Source organism: Doryrhamphus excisus, chromosome 4 (genome assembly GCF_030265055.1).
Source record: "Doryrhamphus excisus isolate RoL2022-K1 chromosome 4, RoL_Dexc_1.0, whole genome shotgun sequence".
Lineage (NCBI taxonomy): Eukaryota > Metazoa > Chordata > Actinopteri > Syngnathiformes > Syngnathidae > Doryrhamphus > Doryrhamphus excisus.
In genome coordinates, this window is record NC_080469.1 from 5129205 (window position 1) to 5137845 (window position 8641).

The following is an 8641-nucleotide window of genomic DNA, read 5'->3' on the forward strand; positions in this document are numbered from 1 at the left end:
AAACACATCTGTAGGGTTGCTCTCAGCATCAATCAGGCCTACACTGTTTTTTGTCCTCCACTGTTTTAGCCCCTCTACTTCCCCTCGGCTGACACACATACAGTATCCATTATCCAGTTACTCTCCAAGAGGAGAACAGGTAACACAGAACCCACAATACCCATTCCTACTATTCTTGTCTCATCCATTACGGGTGCACTCACAACAACCAATTGAGCCCTCGATCAGCCTAAAAAGGAAGTCTCCGTGAACAGTTTCTATTTCCCTCAGAGTGGACAGCAGAGTGACAGTGACTGATGACTGGTATAAAAATGTGGTGCTGGGGCGGGGAATGGTGTGGTTTGAGGAAGGGTCACATGGACAAGGACAATGTATCCGTCTCATAAGCAGGGGAGCCACGTTAGCACTCATTGTGCCAAGAGATAGAGGTGACTTCATTATTCAGAATGCTGCAGGCTGGCTGGCTGGCTGGCTGGGTAGCATCTGGTGGAACCGTTTCAAAAGCTACCACTTCTATTGCGAGGCCACGCCAAAGCTAATTCTATGCCTGAGAGGATATTGTAAATTCTGTATTTAAGAAGTGACCGAGTCTGTTTAGAAAGCAGAGGACTGAATAGCTACTTCTGTATGCAGATATTGGACTCTTCGTAAGCAAAGGAAAAATAACACAAAACCCATTCACCAGTAAAATCAGCATAACAATTCAAGCCCATATCTAATCCAATCAGTTTTTTAATGGGGATTTAAAAAAATACGTCTTATCGGTGTACAGAGACACAGCGGTTTCTGGTGAACAACAAATGATATGCAATTAATGCATGAAAGAGAGTAGTAAAATAATTCATACATTGAACTAGATAAGATAAGATAGATAGATAAGTAGATAGAGCAGCCAGGTGAGGGCTTGCTGACTGGGGCTGCAGCCCACTCTCAACAGGCCCACTCTACACCCTGGCTTTTTAATGCATGACACTATGTAGGGAGGGGAAAGAGGAAGGGATAAAAAATAAAATGAAATAAATTACTAAATAAAGAAAAAATAAAAGAATAAAAGAAGTGGAAGTGAAAAACACTGTAGTTGAGATAGCAGTGACAATTGGGAAGTAGTAAGACTCAAGTGTGATAATATAATAATATATATATTATAATATAATATATATATTATATAATAATATAAGAATAATATAATAATATTGTTAAATATATTAAATATTATTTTTGTATATTATATTAAATTAATATTATTATATTAGTATTATTAAAAATAATTTTATTATTATGGGCGGCACGGCGGCGAGTGGTTAGCGCGCAGACCTCACAGCTAACAGACCAGGGTTCAATTCCACCCTCGGCCATCTCTGTGTGGAGTTTGCATGTTCTCTCCGTGCATGCGTGGGTTTTCTCCGGGTACTCCGGTTTCCTCCCACATTCCAAAAACATGCTAGGTTAATTGGCGACTCCAAATTGTCCATAGGTATGAATGTGAGTGTGAATGGTTGTTTGTCTATATGTGCCCTGTGATTGGCTGCCGACCAGTCCAGGGTGTACCCTGCCTCTCACCCGAAGACAGCTGGGATAGGCTCCAGCACCCCCGTGACCCCCGTGAGGATAAGCGGTAGAAAATGAATGAATGAATGAATGAATGACTAAAAGTAATATAATATAATATATGATGTGATAATATATGTTTTGTTGGGATGAGGTTGGAATCTGGGTGGTACGGGGGTGGGACTAGATAAGTCTTGACTTCTTCCCATTCTCTTTCGAACATGTGTACGTTTATATATTATAGGTATTTTTATTTGTATTGATTTTGGTTGGTTTGTTGTGCTTTGGATGTTTTTCATCCAAAGCACAAAAAAGAAATATTACACTGATTAGTAACATATGCATGGAAGGAATTGTGTACAATTTAGCAATGATTGTTTTGTGAAACCCGGGATACAAACTGCCATCCTTAGGTGTAGGTATATTGGGATATGATGGCCATGATCCACTCTAAGTTCTTGCCACATGGCCAGGTGATCACGCCTACAAAGAGATCCTGCAGCTATAGAGTTGTGGCAGGAGTTGTGCGTCACCATGACAACGTGTCTCCTGACAGTGCCCTGTGGAAGAAATATCACCGTGCTGAAGTAACCTCCCTTCAGTTATGGACAAAAATGTTGGTAGCTGGTAGCGCTCACCATTTCTTCTTCTCCAGGACAAGCTTTTTGTCCAGATGCCCAAACAATCAGAAAAGGGTTCAATAGAGAACATTATTTCACCCTTCTTGGCACCAGGCATTTACTAAAAGTCTTTTTCGCAGCTGCCGGACTTTCTTAGGGGCCCTGATACCTTCATCTCAACAACTTGAACGTCTCTCTTTGCAGTTTTGAATTACTAGCCACGTTTACATGGACCCAAATATTCCAATTCCATTCAGGTTATTTGCTCAAACGGAAAGAATGTAACCTTTGTATACACCTCATTCCGAAAGAAAAGTGCCAATCTGAATGAATATATAATGGGATTCCCAGGGGTGGAATATTCCTTTCCCTAATCCGATAGAGGTATCTTGTACCCGCTCAAACGGAAAGTTGTCAGACTGCGTTCTTCTTCGTGGTGTTTTTCTTCTTCTGTTGTTTATTGGCGGTTGGCAAGCAGCTTTGGTGTGCATTAGCGCCATCTGTGGAACAGAATCTAAACCCTTCTATACGCCATTCACAAGTCCACTTTTATTCAAAAAGAAAATACATATCTATATAAAACATGCGGCGAGCTTAATTATAAAATATTAGCAAGATTGAACTTTATCTTTTCCTGTTCCCGGGTGCGTTCTTTCAGCGAATGCTGAGATATGACGTAACACGCAGCTCGAGACGTTCTTCGATTAAAAAAAATGGAGGCAAGCAATCGGCACTGGACTGCTGTGGAAAGTTAGTTTTTGATTCAAACTAAATTTCAAGACTGGACGAAGGAAAAACTGGCAATACGGAGTTATTCCAACAAGTGAAATAAAAACTTGAGGAAGTCGGTATCACGTGATGTTGGTGTTTACGCTTTACTGGGTACTACTACTACTACTACTACCCCATTGACTATTCTGGTTGATTGTAGCGGCGCATGTAGACACGCCATTGGAATATTCCTTTCCATGTATACCATTGCTTTCGGAAAGGTCATTCGGAAAGATTCCATTCGGAAAGAGAAAAACTCCTCATGTTAACGTGGCTAATGTCTAATTATGAATTTTTATAACGTGTTTCCTTGCAGGGAACCATGGTTAACAGAAGAAGCACCACCTTCCTTATAAGGCTTCCACTCTGTTATTCTCACTCAGTCAGGATGACAGGGTCATCTCCAGCCTTTGTCCTTGTCAACACTCTCACCTAAGTTATCTAGACAATTACTAACATGATGTCAGCTGGTCCTTTTGTGGCAGGGTTGAAGCAGTGTTTACACTTATTTATTTATGGCATGCCTGAAAACATGAAGACTAGCTGGCACTGGTCACTAATTATGCACTTGGCACGCAGTTAGTGATAGAAAATGGTGCACATTGGCATGAAACAACCACTTATTTACACCTCATCAAGTACTCTTTATGTTTACATTAGTACATGACAAGGCATAAGTCGAAAAAGAATGCACAAATAGCAAGAATTAGGCAATAAACTAATAAAAAATGGCATTTCACACTGGGCTGTTTTTGTGAACATGAAATATCAAATATCCTCCAAACTGTTGCTGAAGCCAGAAGCAGCGGGCTCCCGGCGGGAGAAGTGCATTAATGTCAGACACACTGTGCGTGCACAGAGGTAGCGAGAACTACAGTGCTCACCGATGTCTGGACCATGGTAGTGCCGCAAAAAACGTGTAATGATCATATTTCCACCACTGATGTTGTGCCAAGATTGTCTGCAGTTCGTAAACACGCCACCCTCATGTCCGGTTTCTAATGGTGCTTCTGACGAAGTGTGTAGTTATGGTAATGGCAATGGTTTTATTTCATTTGAACATGCATCAGATTACAATTGAATGCATCACACAATTAGTTCACAGTTCCACATGTCCAAAAGGAGTAGGAAGAAGCAAAGCTTATTAAATCCTACCCCTCCATCTGGTACTTTTACAATCAGTAACTGTTACATTTGTTCACTTCCTGCTTTGCTAATATAATTTAAGTTTTTTTTTATTTTTAAATTTTTTGTCACGTACCAAAGTACGAGGTGATATGACCATCCAATGACATAATGGGTACCATAGTAAGTGTCAATATAGTGATATATATAGCACATCATGACTGGTTCAAGACTCTTCATTCTTGTATTTAGCAAACATCAACTGCTTGTATTGTATAGTTAGGAAGTACTTTGGGCGTGTGACAAACAGTGACGTGGGGAAAAAAACAGGTGCATATAGGTGCAGATTCTGGAAGATCTAGAAAGTTTTCTGTGCGGGTTATTGTATGGAGCTGCTCTATAGGAGTCTACAACAAAATGAGTATAATAGGCCCCCTTTAATTTAAACCAGCACATAGCTAGCTGGTATGTCCTCATGAATACTAACCAGACACTTCTCTTTCTCATATATTGATAATGACTGTGTCACCATATCGTGGGATAATTGTTATTGTGAGCCTTGTATCATCTGGATCGAGCTAACCAATGAAAAATTGATGGATGAATGGAATTAATTGGACGTCTTTGAAGTTAAGAAGAGATTTTGTTTTCATTCAATCGGTTCCAGACTGTGAATTTCCATAAAGTGGGAGATTGAATATTTTTGTAGAGCATAGAAAACCTGTTAACAACCTTCTGAATACAGCTTTTAATATTACACAAGAGATAAAATCCCTATTGTGATCTTTGCACTCATAGTATCTGGGCTAAATTTAGTCCAAAAAGAATAAATAACATGTTTTAAATATGCATAATTCGGACCAAAAGGCCTTTGCTAACTGCAAAACAGCAAGGTACCGCAGTATGGGTTTTTAATGAATCCATTTGTATAAAGCGTGACTGTGTGAAGCCATGAAAGTCAAAGCAAAGGAAGACCGTATTCAATTACCAGTACATTGTTTTCTCAGACAAACTTTTGCTTCAATCTTTTTAAACACACCCAACAAACGGAGACATATTCTGTATTCATCACAGCCTCAAGGCATCTTCACACCTCATCGGTTTATAGCAGTTATTCTCAATTCTGGAGCTGTCTCCTCCGCATTTCAGCAGCTTTGAGTATGTGGGACAGCTGCAGTCCAAACAAATGGTGCAGAGACCTTGCTGAGGGCGGGTTCCTCTGAGTTTCCAAATCAGCCTGGAGCTTCATGTGGAGAACCAAAGCGAGCTGACTAGCTAGAGTGCATGGAGCCAAGATAAAGTTGTACGAGCTTTTGGTATTTTGGCTTGGGAAATGAAATCAAACAATGCAAAATCACACTTGAAATGAAACATGATGAATGGAAATCAGTGTAATGTTTAGTATAGAAAGTCGTGTGCGGTATTGCATCCTCAGTTATCACTCACACCAGTAACCAATGCACACTTTCACATGTGCACACACAGTATTAGCTCGGTGCTGACTGTACAGCGCGAAGGAAGAGCAACACTGCGCCTAATTGTGTCTTGGAGCTACAGCGCTCACATCTCAGGAGATCTCATTATAAGATCCGCAAGCTGTTCAGGCACGTAGCAATTCCCTCACTCTTACATACCATCATCTTGGACAACTGTCGGAGATCTCTTTCGCCACTCCACTCAAGTATTGACAGAAGAAAAGCATGATTGGTTTATAAGGAAATTGCAACATCTACAGACAGAGATGCACATTGGAAAAAGGGTAAACGGCAATTTGAACTTGCCCTTCGATGTTAATAGCACAGTCATGTGCTTCAACGTCTTTTCACACTGCAGTTTTCCCTCGATATTGACTAGAATTGCCAATGCAGCTGCTACGAATAATAAAAACGTTGTATAGATCCAATTAATACTGAATATATTATATATTATATTATATATATATATTCAGTTTATTATTGTTAATCATGAGCCAGTTGTTCCAACAGTCACATGGTTAGAGCAATCTAAGTGAAATGTTACCGCATTGCTTCTTTGCAGCACAACTTGTTTTATTTCATTTGAACATGCATCAGGTTACAATTGAGTGCATCCCATAATCAGTTCACAGTTCCACATGTCCAAAAGGAGTAGGAAGAAGCAAAGCTTATTGAATCCTACCCCTCCATCTGGTACTTTTACAATCAGTAACTGTTACATTTGTTCACTTCCTGCTTTCTTAATTTAATTTAATTTAATTTAATTTAATTTAATTTAATTTAATTTAATTTAATTTAATTTAATTTAATTTAATTTAATTACTGTTACATTTGTTCACTTCCTGCTTTCCTAATATAGTTTAAGTTTTAAAAAAAAATGATCACGTACCGAAGTACAAGGTGATATGACCATCCAATGACATAATGGGTACCATAGTAAGTGTCAATATAGTGATATATATAGCACATCATGACTGGTTCAAGACTCTTCATCCTTGTATTTAGCAAACATCAACTGCTTGTATTGTTTCTTGAATTGGCTCATCGTTGTGCATTGTTTGAGTTCCTTACTCAATCCATTCCATAGTTTACAAGTATTTGTGATTTTAGAAATGAGGAGTTAGTATGTTCTCTGTAGGCGCCATTATGAATTATCCTTACTGACCTTTTTTGCAGTACATTTAGCGAGTGAAGATTGCTTTTATAGTTATTACCCCATATTTCCACACAATAAGAACCAGAGAGAAATAAAGAGTGTGGAGTGATTTCTGATTGAGAACAAATTTAGCTTTGTTCAATATTGAAGTATGTCTGACCATCTTATAGTGTATATTTGTAATATGAAGTTTCCAGCGCATATTTTCATCTATTGTGATCCCCAGAAATGTATTTTCCTTCACCCTTTCAATGTCTACACCGTCTATTTGTATTTGCTGGTATGTGTCCTTTCTGCTGTTACTAAACACCATGATTTTCTTCCTGCAGTCCTCTGCCATTCCCATATTGGGGTTTTGAATTTTTCCTTGCTCGGTTGGGGATTCAGTTAGGGTTGCAAAGGCCTTTGAGACGCTTTTGTGATTAAGGGCTACATAAATAAACTTGACTTGACAGCCACTATTTTTTTTTTTTTTTTTTTTGCCAAACCAGACTGTGATTTAAGTGCAAAGAACAGACGACCGTTGCACTGTTGAAAACTGTTAGAAGCTCTCGCCTCCTCAGAAGCAATCTCTTCCTCAGAACCAAGTAGCAAGCCATGCGTCAAAAATATTAATTTTAATGGATGTATCAATTACTCGCATTTTTTTTTTTTCCAATTCACTGGTGGTCCCAGAACTCTCATGAAATGTGAGATTTCAGCTAAGTGAGTGTTTATGCAGCAGTGTTTATCTTTATGCTGCAGGGGTAGTTTTAGTTGGATTTTTAAAATATTCTGCAGTTAACACTTATATACATTTTTATACATTTTTACTTGGGACATTGGGTATGCGGTTAATGATAAAGATTTTTATGAAGGGGACAGTTTGTCTCTGATTACTTAAATATCCATTGGGTAGTGCTATTAATCTGTTCCAGGAGGTCCGACTCAAACCAAAATGACCTCTAACCAAAACAATTTTTCCCATAGAAAATAATGTAAATCCAATTGATCTATTTGAGACCAAATAATACACATTTTAAAGACAATCACAGGAGAAATGTGCATAACGAACACTAATCAGGCCGTGTTTATGTACTGTGAGTGAAGGAAATACACACAAAGGAAGTATACATGGATAGATAACTAGTCTAGTCAAAAACCGAACCCAAAAAGGCCACAAAGGATAATTCCACAAGAGATCATAAATACATGTAGAGAGCAGATATACACTATGAAGTGTTCCCACATGAAGGAAGAGAAGCACAGCAAGAGTCGCTAATGAAATACAGATACTTTTTAGTGTCGTGGATTATTTGACTTGCTGTTTGTGTCACACTCCTAAGACTCTGTCAGGAGTCCCTAGTGTGCGGATGTTTGAGATTTTGTGGTGTTACCAAGTAATGTGCAAGGGAGCAGCTTCTAAAGATTTATGGCAGGGGGCCGGAGGGCCATTTGCGGGCTGCTGCTTGACTTTGAAAAACCCTGCAAAAATGGGGAAAATGCAGCAAAACAGCAAAATGTGAAGATAAGAAGGAGAAATGCTGATACTAATAACTAGTAATAACTAGTAATAACTAGTATTAACTATCTGTCAGGTGAAATAGTGATATCATCATACTTTGGTGTATATTTACAGGCCAAACACACAAAGAAATGCAACATCTGTTTATAGCCTTATGAGAACAAAACATTAAAAACTGATATCTGACATAACCATAGGTATATAAAAAAAAAGCACCAGCGAAACAGATGAGAATGAGCATGTGCAAAAGTGCTTTCATTTCCAGTTTGACCTTTTTATGGCGCCCAAGGAGATGGTAGAGGAACCCACGGTGATTAGGATTCATTGTGGTGTGTACATTGAATATTTGAACATATGAAATGGTCCTAGAGCCAATATTTGTCCAGACAGTTCACTCAAAACTACAAATGTCATGTCAATTATAGCGGCAAAGGCAATGCAT